The sequence below is a fragment of the Triturus cristatus genome, chromosome 1_2 (genome assembly GCF_964204655.1).
Source record: "Triturus cristatus chromosome 1_2, aTriCri1.1, whole genome shotgun sequence".
Classification (NCBI taxonomy): Eukaryota; Metazoa; Chordata; class Amphibia; order Caudata; family Salamandridae; genus Triturus; species Triturus cristatus.
Genome location: NC_140580.1, coordinates 329592715 through 329615584, shown reverse-complemented (window position 1 = coordinate 329615584; position 22870 = coordinate 329592715). Strand labels below are relative to the sequence as shown.

The window sequence follows — 22870 nt, the reverse complement described above, 5'->3', positions numbered from 1 at the left end:
ATTAGGCTCGGTAGGAATAACACAATTAGGGGACCTTAAAATAAACAAGGCCAATTTAGATCACTCTCTGACATACAGGGTGGCAGGGACCGGGGGCTGATGCTCGGGTTCACTTACGTGCGCGTGAGGCAGGCAATATGAACCATCTACACCGATTACCCAGCAGAGCCCAAACCGCTGTTAGTACTGCAGGCGGTGTTAGCAGATGCGGATCGCATAGGCCTGATCACAAAATTGTATACTGCGTCCCTTAGGGAAAGAGAATAGCTCGATTTCCATTCATATAACAAATGGGTGGCGCTACTGGGGAATGCACTGTCGCCGGATATGTGGAAGTTCTGCTGCGCTCTAACTGGCCGGCTAACTGCAAATTGTAACCTCTGCATTATCCATTTTAAATACCTGCGCCAGTTATACTATACCCCGATTCAATTGATGCGTTTTGGCCTGCGGGAGAGCTCCTGCTGTGTTAGTTGTGGGCAGGGGGATACGGGCTTCTAGCATCTCGCATGGAACCGTAAAGGTATATACAGATTTTGGGGTAAGGTTACGAACGTGCTTACGATTGTGCTGTCAGAACCCATGCTATGTACTCCTGAGGTTTGTCTATTAGGCTGGGTAAAGACTCTTAAACCCTGCAACTGCAGACTGGTGGCTGTTTCGACCTTATTAGCTCAGAGAGCGGTGACGCAGTGCTGGGGCTCTAGACTTACCCCAACCCTGAAAAAGTGGGTCCGAGATTTACTATATTGCAAAGAGCAACTTGAGATATATGCCGAGGAATTGGCTGAATCTTCACGCCCTAAAGATTTTTGGGCTCCGCTTTCTGTTTATCTTCTCACAAACCCTGATTTACAATAGATGCTGTAATCTGATGCTCTAGATGTGTCTATTCTTGGGACTGCCATATGTTGTAATGCTGTCAGATGTGACGAGATGCCTCGTTAGGGTCACAGTATTTTCTTTTAGTGCCGCGGGGACAATGGGTTGTAGGGTGGTGGGGAGTTCTGAGGGTTGTTACTTGCTCTATGGGAAAAAACAAAATAACAATTGTACTACTAGTGATCCTTGATGACTGTTTTGGCGCCTTGCAGGGGATCCACTGTGTACTGTACAAGCAGTTCAATAAACAAATTAAAAAAAAATATATATATTTGCTCACTTCTTCTCCAATCAAAAACTGATCAGCAACAACATAAATCATTTCACACTCACTCTCTCCAACATATTCCATTGAATTATTACTTTGAGGCTTCTGTTGCACCATAGACAGCACTCCTTTCCTTACATGCTTCATTCTCAATCACAGATGCACATTTGAATTCCTAAATTTCTCTTCATTGTCTATTTGCATTTTAACCTCTCTTCCTTCTTTCTCAAAATGTTCACCCTTCTTTCATTATACTCCTTAATATACTCATGCTCTCCTTCATATAATCCACAAGCAAACTCAATTTTAGTTTTGTTAGTATTCAAGTTTAATTGTGTAATTTTCCATAAATGTTTAGAAAATAATTTCTCACAGTCTTCAGATGCAGACAGTTGTTGCAGCGAAAGGTTGAAGTCCAAGAGATACGGAAACAGAACTCACTATTATGGAAAACACTAGCAAAAACATGAAAGGAAAGCAAATATAAGAGGAGCAGATTCATACAAACATACAGAGACAGAAACTATCTATTATGGAAAAGACTAACAAAAACATTAAAGGAAAGTGAATAAGAGCCTTCAAGACCAGCTTCTGGCAAAAATATTGGAAGGGATGATGAAGACCCAACCTGTTTACACGTTTGTAGAGCATACTTGCACTAAAAACAACTGCTTATTGGTATGTGGTGACTTTAATACATAGTTGCAAACTTTAATGATGGAGAAAACAATAACTGATGAAGATAGCACTTGGAACATCCCCATACCATCCATAAAGCACTGCATGGATACAAAGAAGGATGAATTCCTCTTTAAAGCTCTAGTCAAGGGAGGCATGCGCCCATTGAACGAACACCATCAGACAACCCTCCTAAATCCACTTTTAGAGGTGACCATAGGCAAAGTTTCATCAACTACATGGTGATAAATATCAAAGAATGGCACTGTGTTGTAGACATGAAAGTTGTTGGCAGGATTGAATTTGATCATGATCCCCTACTTTTGGTCATGGGGCATCCTCACTCAAACCTTCCTCCCTCCATCTTATATAATCATGCAAGGAGTATAAACATCGCCTTGAAACCAAACAGGAAGAACATCGTTGATATCAACGTCAAATGTGATAAAATGATCTACACTTCCAGTCACAAATGGATGACCCTGCAATCTTCATTTATATCCCCATTTTTTGAGGGGGGGGGAGGGCTGCAGCTAGTAAAATTCAAAGAGTTGTTGGCACAGACGGCCATGATCAGAAAAAGCAAAACCCATGCCATATCTGAATACCACTCTCTAGACTTCCTGGAGTGGTATGATGTAGAATGCTTAAAACGAAAAAGGTCACTTTCCTTAGCCCTGAAAAATCGACATGTGTCTGACCACAACGAACAGCTCTTTTATGGCAGCATAGGCATCATAAGCAGCTGACAAAGTACAATAAGAAACACCATTCGCAAAAGCTCTGTCAAGCTCTACTGGATGCAATAACCTCAAGAAAATCAAAGAAATGATAGAAGATCGGAAAATGGGATTATGAAGGTCCTCCAAAGAACTTGGAGATGAACATAAGCCTACAACTCTGGATAAACCACTTCACAACTCTCTATCAGAAGGAGGGAGTTAACATACTGGGCAAAACAAACGTTTCAGCCTTACAGTTCCAGGCTACGCCAAGAGTAGTACCAAATCCATGGAATTATCACAACTAAATCCGAACAGCGGGAATTTAAATCTTAGCTTAGAAAACACAACGTTTGGATCCCTCATCACCCACAATATCAACCCCAAAGCCTTGTAACTCCCTAATTGCCTTAGTTGGTGCATGCCCCCATCATTTAACTCTGGGGATAAAAGATGAATTCAGCGAAAAGGAAGTGGATCAAGTGATCTAAGCTCAAAAGCCGGGCAAAGCTGCTGCACCGGATAAAATTCCATTAGATGTTTACCGCAATCACTTGTCCTTATCGTTACCTGTATTAACTTGATCTTTTAATAACATCTGGTCTCTCAAGGAGATTCCATCCTCCTGGAGAAAATAGATAACTGTGCCATTACATAAAAAAGGGCCCAGAGAATTATCAGCTGCCTTTATTGCTTGATGGAGCACGAAAAAGTTTCGGGAAGCTGCTATTATCCCACATGGAGCAGTGGCTGAGATTTAATATCCCCGTTCCATGCAGGTTTTAGGGGAGGTCAGAGTAAAGTGGATCATGTTTTTAGACTAATGCTCATCTGTTCCAAATACACATTGCTTATAAATGCATCACTTTGTTTGGGTTTTATCGACCTCCAAACTGCTTTCGAAAGCATCGTTCACCCCACACTATGGCAAACCTTAATAGAGCTGGGAATACCGGAAACGCTTCTAAATCTAATAATTGCATTACATTCTGGCAACACCACCCGGGTGAAGAATAGTATCAGAGGCGAATATGCAACAGAGATTCCAATACAGCAAGGAGTCAAGCAAGGATGCGTTCTAGTGCCAACTCTTTTTAATTGCTACTTTAATGTTGTTGTGAAATCATTGACGAACCTTCATCTAGATGTGCCCATAATGAGCAAGGAGCCAATCCCAATTTGACTATTTGCAGACGATGCAGTGCTAACGACCAGAACAGAATTATCAATGCACCGCTTATTGGCAGGTTTAGAGTCGTTCTTTGCCACCACAAGTTTCACCATCAATGTTGGGAGAACAAAATGCATGATTCTCATTCAAAACTCTAACTTGAGAGCAATTTTTAGGCTCTATATATAACAAGCCTCTGGATCACATGTCCACCTAGGATTACTTGGGAACCGATCTGGATGATAATCTCTTGTCAGCCCGCAACTATCTAGGAGCAAAAGCCCTCTGGCCCAGCAAGCGGGAGCGGTCCTGAGATTTGCTAAATCGTGTAGAAACCGCTCAGCGGGTTCGAAAGCATTGCATACAAAAGGAAAGTGAGGGCAGCAACTATATAGAGCGCAGAAATCTGGGGGCACAGGAAACCTCCATCAACTCAAATCACTGCAAACATTTTCCTGAGATGCCTAATACATCTGGGCCACAGAACACCGATGGACGCTTTGAGGGCAGACCTCAATATCGAAAAAATTGAGGATTACATCACATTGGCACCAGTAAAGTACCAGTTCTGTATTTGGTCTAAAGATTAGCTTGTTTCTTATAGATTCATACTCTCGGATATCAGGGCGAACCAATATTATCACAAAATACCATGGTTCGCCCATATATCAACTGTTCTTCATAACATTGGCCTAGAAAATCTCTGGCTTTATCTGAGGACCATCACAAAGGCTAGTTATGATCTGACTATAAAGTCATAATGGGAATACATCAATCAAGCAAAACTAAGTAGGTCCTCTGACAAAACACTATCTGTCATTTAAACAAGAACGCAGCTTTGACATCTTCCTAGACGATATTTCCCCTGAAGAAAAGAGAGCTCTCTCTCTAAAATCCAGACTGGGCACATTGCCAGTGCCATCAGTTGATAAAAGATGGTCACCAAATCCTGTCGAGGGAGCAGATATGTGCATGAGCTCCTTGGGAGGATCGGAAACACTGCTGTGCTATCAGATGTTATGGATATGAAAATACTCTATACGTTCACATTTTTTATCCAGCATAACATTAGGAAACATTGAAGCAGAAGCTCTATGTATGAAAATAGATGATACAAATCATAGTCTTTGCTGTCTCGTCCTATATTTATGCAACCAAGTGCCTGAGTGCAGGATGAACTGCGTTGTTTGTAAGCCACCTTATGAACATAAAGGACCACAAGAGCTTGTCATTCGAACAACTTTCATTAAAACTACTGTCTCGGAATTAGCATCTCATATTGCTTTCATAAACTTCAAATTAAGAACTTGGTGTGAACCTAATATACTGTCTTTGGGCTAATATAGTATTAATTAATTGATAACAATAGTCCACTAAGTTATGGCTCTGGCAAATGTATTGTTCTTTTTGTATTTAACTAGTGGGACAATGTTGTGTGCACCAGTAGGGTTAGTATGAGGGCAAAAATGTTGCACTTGAATTCCTAGCTATGTAAAACTCTCAAAAACACCATAACCAAGTTGCTACCTTCAGATTTCCTAAACACTCCTTTAGACCTATAACTGCACGTTTGATGCTAATCCTTCTAGCTGCTGCTAATACGAACTTTGGGATCTGCTTTGTGCCTCGTACTACAGCGAGGGCCCTTTTGTTGCTTCCATTAGGTAGTAGTGATTGCTACATAAAGGGAAAGCAATTAGGGAAATACAAAGTACTAGCACTCTAGTGGAGGAAGCCAACCCCTAAGTTGATAAATGTTGTCCATTTGCCTACTTGTGTATTGCTATCACACCCTGAGACAACCAAATGGCGAAGGCACCCCTAAAGGGGATAAGCTCATGCCACTTAGAATAATGGGGACAGACATCCTGGGAATTAACATCAGGGGTAGCACCATCGTACCTGAGCCCCACCGCAGATTGCCAACCCCTTCATAAGATACCCAGAGCAATAATTCATCAAATACTGAGGTGCCCCTGCTGCAAGAATATTTAATTTCTTCTGTTTACGTACTCGCTCTTGCAGGTTACGGCTCTAGCATGCAGCTTCAAAATGAAATGTATGGCCCTTACAAATCCCACCTTTAAAGTAATTCCCTCCTTTTGTTATCACTTAGCGGCCTCGCGCATATTGGTTGCAGGGCTTCTACTGAGGAAGGCATCTCTGTGCTTGCACTTTATCTGGGTTTCTTTACATTGACCTCCTTGCGATAGCACTTTATCGAGATTCCTTCAAATACCAAGCTAGGTATTTCTCTTTGTGCAGCAGACATTTCAACAAAATATTGAAATTAGCGGACTATGCACACTCTTTAATGTGTTTTAATGGGTTTATTGTGAATTGTATTGTAATTATTGTGTTTTAATTTGCACTGCTAATTGTTATTGCCCGACATAGCTAAAACAATAAAGATTTGATTGATTTGAATATAAGAGTGCCAATTGGGAGCATGTTGCACTCTCTGCCACTGAGGAAGGTAGATATGTAAAAACAAAACAATATTTCACATTCATTATAATACTATACTACTCTAATAAACTGAAATATAAATTCTCCCTACAGATCAATCCATTTGTGTTAAACCTCATGCCTATTATATCATTATGTATTGTTGTAACTTCAACCTGTGGTGGTGAAACATCTCAAACTGGAGAAAATATGCACAACAACCAGCCAATAAAAAATATTAATATCATTGTCAATAAGAAAGTACCCTAAACATTACAGCACCTTTGTCTGCAGTTCACCATCCTTCTAGTAAGCAAAAATGAAAAATAAGAGAGATACCCTACTTTCAAAAAGGTACAACTATGGAATCAAGCTTCAATTACTTCAAATGTTAATTGACTCTGTCCATAGAATTCACACAACCCTACAATCCTTGTCTGGATAACTAAGTCCAAAACAAACAAACTAATTAGTAAGTTCTTCTTGTGAGTCTCAAAAATATCAGCTAAAAAATCCATCAAAGCTTTTTTTTTGTAGTTTTGAGTTCCGGGTGTTTCTTCTGATTTTTCCTCGAAAATGAACTGCCAGCAATTAGTCAAATCATAAACTTCCACATTTGATTCTTCATTGCAGAGACTGATGCTAGATCAGTCCATTCCAAAGATGCATACTTTCGGTTTGGCACTCTCATTGTTTTGTTGGTCTTTTGGCTACAGGTTATTAAGTCACTGTCACAGTTTTTATTGTCAACTTCAATTGTTTCTGGTTCTTCTCTTATTAGCTCTGGCCTCTGAGTTTTCCGTTTAAATCTTTTGCTTCTACTCACTGATTCAGGACAATTGTTTCCTCAATGCATATTCTTATTTTCAGATTCTCTTGCGACTACTGCTGAATATTTTTCACTTTTAACTGGATCTGTGCTTTCATTTGCATCAGCAACTTGGCTCGCTGAGAACCGATTTTCTTTTGGGGGTTCTTGAGACTCATGGGAGCACTCCCCATGAAGATTTCATGAGGAGAGAGGTCGGTCTTTTTTATTTAGACTGCGTCTAATGCTCATAATCAAGCCATGTCAAGGTTGTCAAAGCACATACCTTAGTCAGCTTAGATTTTATAGTCCCATTAATTTTTTCAACCACACCCAATGCTTCTGGTAACTGCAGCAAAATCCTTGTTCAATTCGTAGAACTCTACACAGTAGCTTCAGGATCTTGTTTTTAAAGCGGGTCCCTCTGTCTGTTTCAACAGAAGTAGGCACACCAAATCTAGGGATCAATTCTTTTAATAGTAGTTTGCCCACAGTCCATGCTGTCACATCTGCTAGTTGGATAGGCCTCCATCCTTTTAGAAAACAAACTATCACTAAATGTACTCAAGACCACAGCAACCATGTATTACAATATAATCAACCTGGAGCCTAGTGAAGTGATTAGTCCTTCAGACTTTCCTATGTGAATCATGGTCACAAATGTTCGCTTTACTTGATTGATTCTCTGACAAGTAATACATGTTTGATATAGATCTGCTACAGTCCTAAAATGTGTATTATGCGAGCAATTTAAAAAAATCCTAATCATGCCAACATTTCCTACATGAGTCTGAACATGGATTAAACTGGCAAATGTTGGCAGCACTGAATCAGGAAGTACATATTGGTGTTTTTGAGAAACCCACATATCATTATTGTTAGACCTGACATCCTTGGCGTGGGTTTTTCCCCTATCTTTTGCCTCTGCTACCTGGATTTTTGATGCTGTGCTGGATTTCGTTTTTGCTGGTTTAGATGCTTTGGTCACTCTGCCACTGCTAATCAGTGCCAGAGTGTAAGTGCTCCCTGTGTAAAATATCATATTGATTGGATATACCTGATTGGCATATCTGTATCACCATGAAGTCCCTAGTAAAGTGCACTGTGTGTGCCAGGGCTGGTGATGACAGATGCTACTAGTGGGTCTGCAGCGCCGATTGCGCCACCCACCGGTGTAGCCCTAAAACGGTGTCTCAGGCCTGCCACCGCAGGCCTGCCTGCAGTCCCCGGGCTGCCATGTCCTCCTGGCCAGTGTCCACACTGACCGGGCCTAACCCTTCCCTTTTTATACACATCAGTCATCCCTATGGAAGGCCCAAGGTACCCCCCTGGGCAGGGTGCAGTGTATGCAAAAGGTAGAGCATGTACTAGTGCAGGTAACATGTTCTGGTAGTGAACAACGGCCATTTTGTGTGTTCACTGCTGCAAGGTTATCTTGCTCCGTAGGTTAACATGGGGGAGGCTGGTGCCAATGGCTATCCGCCTATCTTCTCATAGGAACAAGATAAGACATGAGTGTTTGATATCCCTGAGCTCAGCATTTAATAACACATCTTTTAGGAGAGGTTGTTTTTAAATCCTGAGTTGGAGAATAGTACTTTTTAGAGAGTAGCTGTTCTCTTGTCTGACCCTTCTGTGTGCCTGGGCATGCTTGTGGATTGACTGTCTGGCTTGAGAGTGACAGGGGCTGGGGATCCCCCGGGAGGTTGGCTGAGTCAGCCCTCTGCTGAATGGTGACATTTGCAAGGAGAGTGGAGGGAGGAGATAGCACCTGGGAGTGAATAGGGCTGTGCCTGCCTGCCACGGTGCTGGCTCCACCTCCTGCTGGGCGGCTGACGACTCTGCCCATCACTCTGAAAAGAAAGTAGAAGCCAGGAAAACAAAGTGCTCCAGCAACACCCAGAACTGGATCAGACCGGGCTCAGGACCCACTTGCACAAAGACTTCAAAGACCTTTAGGGGTATAAGTAAAGGACCCCTGACAACAGATTTTTAGATTCTACCATCAAGAGGAACCTCTGCTGAAAGACGGACCGCTGAAGAACTAAAGGAAGATTGCCTTGCTGTGTGCTCTAAGGGCTGACCTGTTCTGCTGTACAACTGAAGCTGAGGAGGAGAAGGGGTCTTGCTGTGTGCTGACTCTACCCACTTGACCAAACAAGACTTTGCTGTGTGCTGTGTCTTAAACCGAATCTCCAAGGGCCTGAGAAGAGCTGGCCTCCTGTTTCGCAACCCAGGGATAGAAAGGTTGCCCAGAACCCAAGACTCTGCTGTGTCCCCCCCCTGCGCTGCTGTGTGCTGCAGGGACCGTGGACTGTTCTACCAAGCTTCTCAACATCTGCCGGTAAAGTGGGCTGGCTGCTCTCTGCCTTGCTGGAGAGTACCGCGCTGATCCGGGCCTGACACCGGTTGCCGCCTCAAGAAGACCGACGTGCTCATCGGCACGTGCCTTGCCGCGACCCGGAGGCCTTAAGCAGACCGAGAGTCGTAATTCCCTGCTCTACGAAGCCGCGCTGTGAGTGGCTGACTCCGGTGACGTCAACATCGTCATTGGGGGCTCGTCGAGGGAGTTGTGGAAACCTTGCACCGAACAGCCAGAGGAGCGCTTTGTACAACGAGCGCAGTGACACCGTCGGAGCAACGTAGCTGCCTAAACAACAAGAGCCTACGAACTGATTCATTCTCAGTGAGTATCGAATCACGCAAGAGACTAGAGACTATCATCTTGAGATCCCGACCAACCAAGAAAGCGAATATAGTGTAAACCTGTGATGCTTGATTTCAACTGCAGAAACTAGATAAAGATATATTATTTTTGATATAACTCACCTGTGTGGTCTAAGTTTGTGGTGTGCGGAGGGGGGATCATTGTGGTGTCTACGTGCAAATACCTTACACATTGCCTTGGGGATAAGCCTGTCTGCTCGAGCCAAGCTACCTAGAGGGTGAGCAGGGGTTATCTACCGTGTGTGTCCCTGTACCCTGACTAGAAGCAAGGGTCCCTATTTGGTCTAAGGTGTATACCTCTGCCAACTAGAGACCCCCAGATCTAACAATTATAATCTTTCTTAATACTAGAGCTACTAGAATTATGCGCTTGTGCGGCAGCTGCAATTTTCGCATTCTTTTAGAATTGCTGCATTTGCCATAAAATCCATAATCTGCGGCATAATCTGCAGATTTTAACAAAAACTAAATTTGTTCTAGCTCAAACAGTTCAAAAGTTACTAAAATATAGGGACGAGTATTGCCATGCAGTGGAAGGCCCTTTGGTTGTTAGATAGGTGCTAATGAGGGTCAACCAATGCCTAGTCAGTGTTACCGAGTATAACAAATTATGTAATAAAGACGCAATACTATTACAAAATGAGCCACTTTATGCCACACAATTTTATTTTTCTTTCTAAGATCTCGGACTACCCTCCAGTTGTCCTTCTTTTTTTAATGCCCATCACAAGTGAGTTGCAAGGATTCCCAAGCATCTCTCTCAGGACACCCTGTTCTATTATCTTCTGAATGACAGGCTTCATTCCCACTTTGCTTCTGTGTAAGCTTATATTAGGTTCTGGGGTGCATCAGGCTTTACAGTGACCTTCACTGATTCTGCACTTAATCTGATCTCTTTACCAGAAAAATGCCATACTTCTTCCTCCACTGTGTGTTTTAAATCAAAAATGTTGGAGATTGCCCTCTTTAGGGTGCTTTCCCAAGACTTTTTGCTTTTGTCCCTCCTAGTTTTCCACTGATCTACATCCTACCCTAATGACTTTGAGTGCTTTGACACTGCCATTCTGTGCCAAAGCGCTGATCTTGTCATATACATACTGGTGATTAGTGTATACATGATTGGCTGATTTGAGTTAGCTGTACATCCCTTGTCCAGTCGTGAGACATATATATAGAGCATGTAACTCAAATGCTACTAAGTGGGCTCTTCAAACATACCACAGGTCTGTCATGGTGGGCCTGTGTGTGCAGGTTACTGTTACTCAGCTTGGCATTTAAAAAGCTACTTGCCAAGTTCAGCATGTCTCTCGCTACATCGGTGTACTGCCTGGGGGCACGGTGTGGTGTAGGGAGGGGTTAGGTCATGTGCACTTGAGTGCTACAAGCTCTAGTAGTGAATAACATCGGATGGTGTGTTCAGTACTGTGAGACTTGCTTCTCGCATTGGTTAACATGGGGATCTATGCAAAGGCTATTGAGCTGTATTTCCGGATTGCAGAAGAGCAGCAGTATGGTGTTTAGTAACGACTGATTAGTAATGGCAAATCCTCTCCTGTAGTGAGAGTGGATTTGACATTACGAATGTGGAAATGCTACTTTGGGAAAGTGGGCATTTCTATGCTTGTGGCTCTCTGCGTGCCTGTCAGCCTGTCTCCAATCCACATCTGGGTGCTGGGGGGACAGTTAAATCTGTGCATTCCTAACAGATGGCCATATACTAGGGGCACTCAAGGGAAACTGCAGACCTCTGACTCTGAGGGGCCTTCCTGGGACGGATAAAAGAGGGTGGAATTGGCACCTGCATTGCAAGGGGCAGAGACCTGGCCCCACTAAAGATATTGATCAAGCTTCCCAGGGTAGGGTGGCAGACAGGACTACATTTAGAAGGGGCCTGTGCATTTCAAAGGTGGCCTTTTAAACTGATCTCATCTTCAAAGGCCCTTGTGGGTATAACTACTGGGGCTCTGTCCTCAAGAGTTTAGTGACGCTTTTGGGTTGGAACCATGTTTATGCTGGTTCCATGCTGGGACATTGTCAAGAGAAACAATTGGGGCAGAAGGGACTGCAACTGGATTATCCACAGACTTGTGGTGCCCTGAGACTTGCTGTGCTCCAGGAAGGAGGCTATCTCTTGGTGGATTGTTGCCTGGATGATGCTGACCTGCAGTCAGTCGCCACCTGTTGTGGCCCAGGGCGCCCTGAGCACTCTCCAAGGGCTGGTTGGCTGTCCTCCTGTCCACGAGATCCCAGGAACAGAAAGAATCTCCCCATTTCCACAAGATCGTAAGGGCCACACAGGGTGTTATAGAAACAGGTGGAAGTTACCATCGGTTGGCACAAGGACCGTCCTAACGTTTGCAGTAAATCACACTGTGCTGAGGCATGTGCTTGTGAAGATCAGTGTCCCACCTGGGGTCCGTAATGTGGCTATTTTATATATGCCTTTTGGGATTGTAGGAGTGCCCGTGCCTTAGGGTGTTTGCCAATATTTGTGTCAAAAACATTTAACATATTGAAATCCCGCTATTGAGCCTAGGCTGTTAGTAATAATACTATCAGGACTGCACACATTCGGACCATGAAGACTTACGAAGTGGTAGTATGGTTAGAGCTGCCTCCCGGGTCAGTCTCGAACAGCGAAAGAGAGGTGTAAGGGTAGTAAAGGCGAGTGAGAGAACATACAACACCCATGAGAATACGTCACAGGAGATTCGCTCTGCATGCTTAGAGTGGATGGCGTGGGATGAGCGATTACAGAACCGGTGAAGGGAACAAAAGAAATGTGAAAGGACACAAAGCGGTGATGAACTAAGCAAGAGTAAGAGTCATAAAAAAAGCACCATCTTGCTAGTTTGCAGCCTGTTTCTAGGAACCAGGGAGTACTGTGCTCCCTCTACTGGCCCTGACCTGGAACTGTCTGTTCTTAGCTCTGTCTTTTTGTGTGTCAGCCACCAAAAGCCATTCCTCCATAGCCTCCAATTCTTACCCGTTTTTCGTGTGTTTCTCAGACAGAATTGAAGTCTTGCACTTGTATCTCTTTCCCAGTAGATTGCTTGATGAAATTCTGACAAAGACTTAACTTAGCCTCAAACAAGTTAAAAATTGTAAACGCCTACATTACCACTCAAGAAGCATTAAGGCTAAAGGAATGGAACAAACAGTGTTGTTGTTACACAAATTGCATCGCTGAAATCCTAGCGTTATTCTTGTTTGTTTGGTGACTTTAACTCCTATTTAAGCTCAGATGTTAATTTTGAGGATCAAGTCTTCTGGCTTTACTTTACAATATTAAAGACCATCTGTAAATGTTCAAATCCAGATTTCTTGAGAACTCAATTAAAAGAATGAACTCACAAGCCCTCTATGTAAGGATTCTTAATGGTTCCTCCAAACATCTCAGCCAAATGTACATGCTTCTTGTTTTAGGACTGCACTATGCTGGGTCACCGCTTTTTTGCAGGGGTGTACCTTTCAGGTGCCGCAAAAACGGTACCAGTCAAAAGTGCTTCCATTGAAGCAAGAAGTGCTGCAGGGCTCCTCCTTGAGTCCAACATGGTTTCATTTGTAAATGCAACTGCTGGCGGAGGTCATCGAACGCTATGGGTTTACCATCATCTCATATGTGGATGACACGCAGCTTATGATCACGCTGTCACAGAACTCTTCCTTCATGAGATCGTCTTTATGCCTCTGCCTTGCAAAGGTTGCAAGGTGGATAGACTGGAATTGTCTCAAGCTCAATGCAGGAAAAACCAAGATTCTGACCTTGGGCAATCACTCAAAGATATGGTCCACTGGATGGTGGCCCAAGGAGCTGTGCCCGCTGCCTGATCCCACACCCAAGGTCAAGAACCTTGGTATTTGGCTTGACGGAGAACTGTCTTTTGACAGTTAAATAACCACAGTGCCTGTAAAAGGCTTTGGATTGCTCAAGATGTTTAGGAAAATGTTGTGTTTCTTGCCAGAGTCTGCAAAAAAAAGTAGTTTACACCCTGATCATGCCCAGGCTCGATTACAGCAATGTTTTGTATCTTGGAGTCACACAGGGTCGGATCAAGAGACCCCAAAGAGTGCAGAATGCTGCTGCATGTCTTTTACTGAACTTGCCAAAGCAGGCTTCGATGTGGGGGACTTAAAAGCTACCCTGGCTTCCGGTGAGGTAGGATCCTCTTTTAAAGCCTTGTCTTATTGTCACAAGGCTTTTGCTAACAAAAGACCACAGTACCTTAAATTTTTGGTTAGAACATATGTACCAGCGAGTAGTCTAAGATCGGCTGGGGAGATGTTGGCGTCTGTTCCAAAAGTAAAGAGAGAGCACATAGTTGGAAGTTCTTTCAGCTATTTAGCACCTAAATTGTGGAATGCTTTGCCACTGTCAGTTTGTTAGATCAAGTCAGAGTGCGTTTTCACAAGAAAAATTTAAAACTTGGTTCTTTAGTTCGGGATCTATGGGGGTTTATTAGCTGCATTTAGGTATGCGGATACCTGTGCTCCACAGGGACACCTCATTTGAGGTAGCTATGCGCTTTAGAAATCGATTATTATTTTTTTTTTTCAGATTATGCCCTTGTTTCCTTGAAACTACATGAACACTGTTACTTTTGTAAGTTATTACAAGAACTGATTGTGATCACTATCATTAAAGAATGAAAATAGAAATGAACTTCAACACTGTCACTCCTACCATGGGGAGTTGGTTGGGTTATGTCTACTAAAAAGGCTGAAATGGGAACTTAACAATATTACTATGATGCAAAACTCAATTTATGATTAACTAGCAACGGATTTTCAGGCTTCTGATGCTTGTTAATTGTCTACTGATTACTGAGGCCTATTGAAATCTAGGATACATGGCAGACTAGCACTCAGAAAAAAAACAGGCAATCGGGTGCTCTTAGGACTCAACACATACCACATGGTTTACTAGAACCTTATGACTGGAAAGAAATACCTTAAATAAAGAAATCAGGAAGTCTAATGACCTACATAATCCACCTCAAGTGCTGGAAGAACCTAAATTTAAAGCCAATATGTCTCGTTTTGGGAAATTCTGGCTGCGTCAATTGCCTTGTTGCAATGCTGTACATTTTCGGTGAAAGATGTTGTGCAGTATGGCAAAAAGGTTAAGGGTGTAATTTTGTAGGCACATCCATGCATTATCACTCAGACACACATCTACAGAATGACATGGGCACCATCTTGTTTTTGCTCATCTGAGACATATCAGTAAAAAACATAAAACTATGCAAGAAGCTGCTTTTTTCAATGCAGGGAGCAATTTGCTGCTTGCTCTGCTCAAATAAAAAATAAAATTATTTTAAAAAGTACCACAGGGTAGGGGACAATGGAGGGGTGGGTAGGAGGTGCAGAGGTGGGGGATAAAACCAAAAAAAAGCCAAAAGGAGGGGAAAAGCAGCACACAGCAGAGAGAGCAAGATGGAGGGCAGGGGGTATGCCAACAAGGGACAGGGCAACACTGGGGCGCGGGATAAAACTTACAATGGAGAAAGCAGAGGGCAGAAAACTTGACAACAATGGGAGGGCAACACAGGGTGAAGAGAGTCGCATAAGAGTGAGATAGCAATATGAAGCACATGAGTGAGAGAGCAACACAAGTACAGGGAAGACTTGAGAAGCACACAAGGCGTAATACTGGAAAACGCATGCATTCTCTTAGCCAAAAAGAAAAATGTAGTTTCCCAAAAGTGTGCAGTGGAAGGTTACAAGAGAGCCAACCAAAACAATTGTAATGAGGTAATGCTTCAGTGGAGGGACACAAACTCAAGAAGAGGAAGGCAAGTCATCAAATACGTAGCAAGAAAACGAGAGGGTGAATAAATCCAACCAATAGTAAGCAATAGGAGGAATCTAAACCCACTGTAAGTTCACAATGGGTCTTTCACACTTAGCCAGCTTGCGCGGTTCTTGCAGTCAAGACCTAAACAACTTTATTAGAAACGGTCTTTAAGGCTAAGCAAAAGAATAGCGAGAAACAGTGGGTGCATTTACTAGACATCTGCAAAAAAAAAAAGGACTCTGGCCCATTTTGGATGTTCAAAGCAAACAAAAGACAATATTAGAAATGCTTGCAATAAGTCTAGCCACTGGCAATCGCTTGGGGTAGCATTACAATCCATCTTTGTTTTGCCCACCATACCACCACAGTTTGGAACCCAGCCATACGCAAATCAGTCTTGACTCTGCCCCAATAGGAACAGTCCAGCCCGAACTGAAAGGCCATGTCCTCCCTGAACTGGACCAGGTCCTGTACTGTACTCACTGTGCAACTGGAATCGAGCCACACTCGACTGAAGAGCTCCAATCAGGACAAAACCGGTCTTGGGTTGCTTGTGTTCTAGTTCAGGGAGAACCTTGCCTGACAGTTCTAGCAATTGCCAGGGGTTACAATAATTCAAAGCATTCCTCCGATCACCATTTGTGTGTTCGCCTTTTGGATGTTTGTTAACTCCTTGGACTGTGCACCCTTTCAGGGGAATATGAATGTGATTTAATCTGAGATATAGGAAATTTATATCAATGCCCCCTGTTGTAGCAAAGCAGCAGCTGTTAAAATGCAGTCCTGTGCGAATTTACTATTTGTATATATAGAACTCTAACCACTAGTATATGTAGTAGACCTTTGTACTTACTCCCACTCCTATGTGATTTTAGAGTTTATCTGTTTGTATCTCTTCCTTGAGTGACTTTACAACTTGTACATGTGCAATTTTTCCTGTTTATATCTCTTCCTTGAGTGACTTTACACCTTGTACATTAGCATTTTTTTTTCTGTTTGTATCTCTTATGTAACTCATGTAATCCAAAGTCCTTATGTAACGCAACTGGTTCTTTTGTAAAGCGCTCTGACACCTTCGGGTAATGTTCGCGCTATATAAAATCATATTAAATAAATAAAATAAAATAAAATGAAGAGACCTGGATAAGGAAATGCTGCATGGACTCTTCCCTACAAGCACTGGCCGAACTAGTTTGTGACACCTTTTGTGATAGTATTGTATTACTTCATTATTTTGTAATTTTAACACAGGTTAACCCTGTATGGGTAGAGGTTTCCCCACATTAGTATCAGTATAACACCAAACTACAACATATTTGTGCATAATTATGCAGAAAACATCCCAGTAGCAAAATCGCAGAATCCCAATGTCCCTGCTTTTAACTTATTCAAACAGGAAGGAGAATAGCTTAGTGGGCTGACTACTCACTGTCAGTGCTTAATTTGAAAAAAAAAGATAAGTGCCAGGTTCCTGGTCAGGAGGCCACTGCAGCTTCACCACCCATAGCCTCTGATAGCGCTGCCACTGACAGAACCAACACAACTACTAACTATCACAGGCCCCCAAAACTATAAAAACGCCCTGGGTGGTAGGTATTTGTATTTTTTGGTGTTGTCATTATCTCTAAATTGGACTGACAGTGCCACCATGTGCAGACTCTCATAAGTGCCAGTGCTAACAACTAAGTACGGCTCAAATTAAGCACTGCTCACTGCTGAATAATGTGAGTTACCTGCTGCATTACAAGGTGTGTGGGAACAGGGCACTGTTTTTTTTTCCTGCACACATTTCATGGAGAAAAGCCTAAGGAAAAGGCCTAGAGTAAAAAGGGGTGTGGGGTGAGCCTCAGGAATCAGTGCAGAAACCCCGAACCACACCCCCATTCTATACTGCTCATAGGACCAATTGACTTGATGTGTTATTCCGGCACCTCATAATTACTGTCCCCTGAGGTATTTGGCTGAAGTTATCCACAATACGTGGTAATAAAAATAACAAAGCTAAATTTTAATCTCTTGGGAGCATTATTTCATTTGTACTAATGTGACTTTACATTCCAAACGGCAATATTAACCATCTGCAAAGTAGAATGTGTTCTGAGTCAGCAGCCAGCATTGGATGGATGTAGTGAAAGAGCCACTCTTGTAATCTGGCACCCTATGATGACCTCCGACCACCACCATTTTAACTGACTTTAGTGTGTTATTTTACCCTAGCCTTAATGTAGGATGGTCCTGCATATACTTGCTTCTCTTCCATCCTGTAATCTTGCTGTCTTTCTTTGACATGGCCTCATGTCATCCTGCTTTCTGACTTTACCTTGCTTCAAACTTTTCTGTGTGCACAGTGTTGCTTGTAAGTTGTGTGGATGAGAATTATAGGTGCTGACTATTGCCTTTGACAGGGCCTCATGTCTGACTCTGCCTTGCTGCTGCGTGCACAGCAGTGCTTGCAAGTTGTTTGGGTTATTCACATTCAAGGTCTTGCTGTTTTCCTGAGCGATTGTTTTTGTTTAAATGTACTTTGGAAGGCCTTGTGAGAGCTTCGTCAAGACAGAGGCTGGAAGAAGTGCGAATGCCAGAAGAGACTTAAGAGCTCCTTACTGCCATGGAGATGCTTGCTTTGAACTTGGCCAGTTCTGGTAAAATTCCTCTGGCGGTGGGAGGAGGTCTTTCACGAATCTTCTAGTGTGTTTAAAGCTGAGGGTTGCAGGCTGAGAAACTGGGAGTTTGGATTCCGAGCGAGGGCAGACGTGTCTATCTCGGATTGAACCCTGGCTTGCTGAGCTCTGATCCCCGGCTGTGATTCCCCCGGTCAGAAGTGGGCAGTGTATGCACCAGGTGATGTATTTAGTTGTGTGGTTCTTTGATCATTGGAAGTGTTTTCTTTTGTGGTGTGGGAGGTGCACATCCAGAGTACTCCTCTGCTCTATATATATATGTATATCTTTCTGATCTCTTGCAGGACGTCCAGTGTATCTTATCTTATATCAGTTATTGCTTGTTTATTAATCAGTATAATTATTGATTCATGCCTTCAGATTATAAATTTGCTACATATATTTGAATCTTGTGCATTTAGCATCTGAGACAGCCTTTGTTTAGAGAGCATTATGTAATAAACCCCAAGCCTTATTCTAAAAGAGAGAGAGTCCCTACATTTTATTTTACTTGTTCATTTAAAAGTGTTTGATACTAATGAATCTGCATTTACTGATATATTTGGGCTACCTGTTCCTGCCTTGCCTAAAGGAAGTGCTGTTCAAAGAGCATTTTTATAGGTGCAGTGGTATATTTGCCTCCCAGGTGGGAGTGCAGGGGTTGGGTGTGGCTATTGGTGAGAAGCCACATTCATTACAATGGAGCAGATCAGTTAATTATAGAAAAAATATGTGCCGGACTCAAGATATTTCACAGGACTACACTGCAGCTTTCACTACCCAAACTACCTGACAGCGTTGCCAAACACCAGTACCACTACTACCTGTTGCATATTGACACTATGTGCACTAAGACCCTCGTGGTTCTGGGCGAACTCTGAACAGGAAGTACTTAATATGCAGAGAGGTGTTAGGGTGTAGTTAATGGAAACTAAGATATAATGTGCAGTGTGTGAGTGTATGCTGAAGAATAAGGTAATGCTTAACCGCAGCTCCCATGCGCCGTAATTCATCTGTATGCCCCTGGGCTGGAGAAAACCCAAACTATATACCTGGTGACGAGGAGGGAATATGTGCTCTAGAATACAAGACTGCTCTCCCTGAGAGTTTGCAATGATACAGCACACTGCTCCTGCGTGCCACATGTGCCCAGAATCAATGCAGAGTGGTCTGCGACCAGCACAGGGGGAATCAAAGGCCCGCTTAAGCCCATACCTGCCGCAGAATAAATCGAAGGCCATATAGAGGAGCATATTCAAAACGTCAGGCAAAACTGCCAACAAAGTTGTTAAAAGAGACGCTGTGCCTCACCCCAAATATATAACGATCACGTCAACAAGTTATGAGCAATGGAGAACTAACTCACCATCAAGAGTGATTGAAACATTCTGCGACCCATGCTAAATCACAAGGCTGGCGATTGCAGAAGTTGTCGGTGGATACCAGCCTACACCGCAATCTCCTGAATGGCACGTGCCATCACAATGGCGGCAGAGGGGAGTGTGAAATACAGTGCAGCTGGGTTCCTGAAGCCACCACGCACTGTTGACCCTTCTAAGTAGGAGAACATTGGCGCCAGGTGGGCTGAGTGGAGCAAAACATTTGATGACTTCATAGATGCGCTGCGCTAAAGGAAGAAGATGAAAAGATCATCAAATATTTGAAAAACCTTGCAGGTGATGGAGTGAAAGAAGTGCTAAAGAAAATCTCACAGACTCATGTAAAATTGTACCAAAAGATAAAAGAAGCATTGGAGACCAAGTTCAATCCAATGCGGAATGTCAACTATGAAAGGTATATATTCAACCAAGCACAATAAGTTGGTGAAACAATGGACGAGTTAGTTGAAAGACTTTATGCACTCATTAAACAATGCAAGTTCTGTGACTTTACCGACGAAGAAGCCATAAGCCTCAGAGTCATTGATGGCTGCTTTCAGATTTGTTTAGAAGGCGCATGCTGAAAGAAACACACAGTCTAGAGAAAATGCTGATGATTGCGAGCGCAAAAGAACGGGCAGACCGACAAGCTGCTGACATGGAAGCAGGAGCAGCACACAATGAATCGGCAGTGACCGTGAAAAGCAAGCACAAGCATAAACAAAATACATGTAAGTCGACATCTTGAAAGAAAACAAAGCTATGCTTCAGATGTGGATTTTAATTTCCTCATGAAGGTAAATGTCCAGCCACAGGACAAGTCTGCCAAGGTTGTAGGAAAGAGAACCATTTCATAACGGTGTGTGTCGAGCTAAACAAAAATCAAGTGTGTCATGATGGCAAGAAAAGATGGACACGAGAACGTTCCAGAAGCATTCTCGCCCAGTCCCCAAAACTAAAAATCAACATCAGCCACAACCAAGAAGAAACCAGGCAAAATCAATCTCTGTCAAGCTCATCATACAAAGGTCCTTAGACATTACGATTGAGTACCAGCGAAGAAAATGGGTGTGTACTGATGATATCTACCAAAGGACAGTGTGCTCAAGTGGGGCTAGATGCCTGTAAAGAAAGTCAGAGTTTAAAGGAAGCTCACCAAACAAAGCGGCAAACTTCATTTGGACACTGTACCAAAATCACCTTTAAAGTGAACGATTACCCAATAACTTTCCTCATGGACAGTGGTGCGTCAATTAATATCTTGCCAGTGAAAACGTTTAACAGCCTATCTCCTGTGCCTCGCCTCGCTCCGTCAGGCATTAAAGTGTAAGTATACCTGGGTCACTTCTGAGCCATTGCAAAGCCATGGGTTATTCAGAGCGACAATGCTACACAAATTTGTGCGAGCCACCATTCGTGTTCTACAAGGGACTTCTTTGAGTACCTGTTTGCTTCGTTTTACCGTTGCTACTGACATGGAGTTGATATTTCTCAACTACAACCTCTGTGCTCAGTCTGAGATCACGAACTGATTCCTGTCATTGTTCCATGGCCAGGGAAAACTCAAGAAAATGAAAGTAAAGCTTCCTATCAATGAATACATTTGCCCTATTGCACAGCGGCACCGTAGAGTTGCTTTTCATTTATAAGAAGATGTAGAAAGAGTTGGAAGCAGTCTGAACACATGACACCATTGAACACGCCACAGGCCCCATGCTATGGGTTTTGCGCTTAGTGCTAGTACCAAAAAAGGACAGTAGCATAGCGGTGTACATTTGCGTTGATATGCGACAGGCAAACAAAGTGATTGAGAGGGAGAGTCACCTTGGTCCACACATAGCGGACATGATCATACAATTGAAAGCAGCCAAAGTGTTCTCCCATCATGACCTGAATAAAAGATACCATCAACTCGAGTTGGAGGAGAACTGCAGGTACTCATGTTGGTTTGTTCAGATATAAGAGACTGAGTTTTGGAGTATCTTCCGCAGCAGAGATTTCAGGATGTTATTTGCTAAGTAATGCAACTATTTACAAATGCTTTCAATTGCAGTGATGACATACAGGTATTTAGGAGAACACTAACAGAGTACGATATAGCTCTTAAACAAGTGTGCCAGTTACTTGCTGATGCAGGCCTCACTCTGAACTCTGCAAAGTGCAAGTTTCACAAAACTAAACACAAGTTGTTCAGGCGCATATTCTCTGATGGTGGAATGACTCCAGACACAGTACAAGCACTGTCCCACTCGATTTCACTAACCTGCCGCCCGGATGTTACTTTGCTGCAATCCTTTCTAGACATGGTCAATTATTGCTCAAGATACATTCACAACTTTGCTACCATTGAAAGACTTGATAAAGCAAAATGTACCGTTTCAGTGGTTTCTGGAATACCACCAGAGTTTCAAAGACATCAAAATGTGATTGAGAATGTAACTGAAATGGCCTACTTTGACCCCAAGTTAGATACTGATATAACAGTTGATGCGAGCCCGGTAGGGCTAGGGGCAATCCTTGCTCAACATAATGGCCACCCGCATGCTCAGAGACACATTGTGGCCTATGCCAGCCGAAGCATGTCTGAAACAGAACATGCCTAATTTCAGCCGAAGAAGGAAAGCCTGGCTGTGGTGTGGGCCTTCAAACATTTTAATGTATTCTTCTATAGAAAATGATTCACTGTCATCAAGGATCACCAGGCGTTGCTTACAATTTTTGGGAACCTGAAAGCTAATACGCCCGTCGTATCAAGAGGTGGGGCCTAAGACTACAAGAGTAGAACTATGAGATAATGGACAAACTGGGGACGGATCAAAACCCAGCAGATTGGTTTTCACGAGTGCTGATAAATCATCGCAGTTCGATATCCAAGACAGCTAAGCATGTCTCAACTTTATTGTGAGATCCAGCACACCAGCGACTCTGTCTGTGGAGCAAATCATTTCTGTTACCAATGTAGATAAAGACGAACATAATCAAAGAACTAATTACCACGCAATCATGGAGGAGAAGTATCCGGCCCCTTGCAGATGATGTTAAATTTCAAAAGCTTAAACATGTACAGAATGAGTTAGCAGCCATCCAAGAAGGCGTAATACTACGAGGCTCGAGAATCTCATACCAGGAAGCCTAAGACAGCGAGTCATCGAGCTGGCTCATGAAGGGAACTGTGGTATCGTAACCATCAAAAAAAGCCTTAAGAGATCAATCAACTCCACAACTGGTGAGAGTCCAGCTACCTTGCTATTTGGGAGAGTCATCAGAATAAAAACTACTCAATGGACCTCGGATCGATCAGTGAATACTGACATGGTTTGACTCGGAAAT

General features: G+C 43.0%; 1 protein-coding gene across 1 annotated transcript in view; it reads right to left on the bottom strand.

The window, feature by feature from the left end:
- Positions 1-22870, bottom strand: part of PSD (pleckstrin and Sec7 domain containing) — an 809922-nt gene that overhangs the window by 372666 nt on the left and 414386 nt on the right. The window lies entirely within an intron of this gene.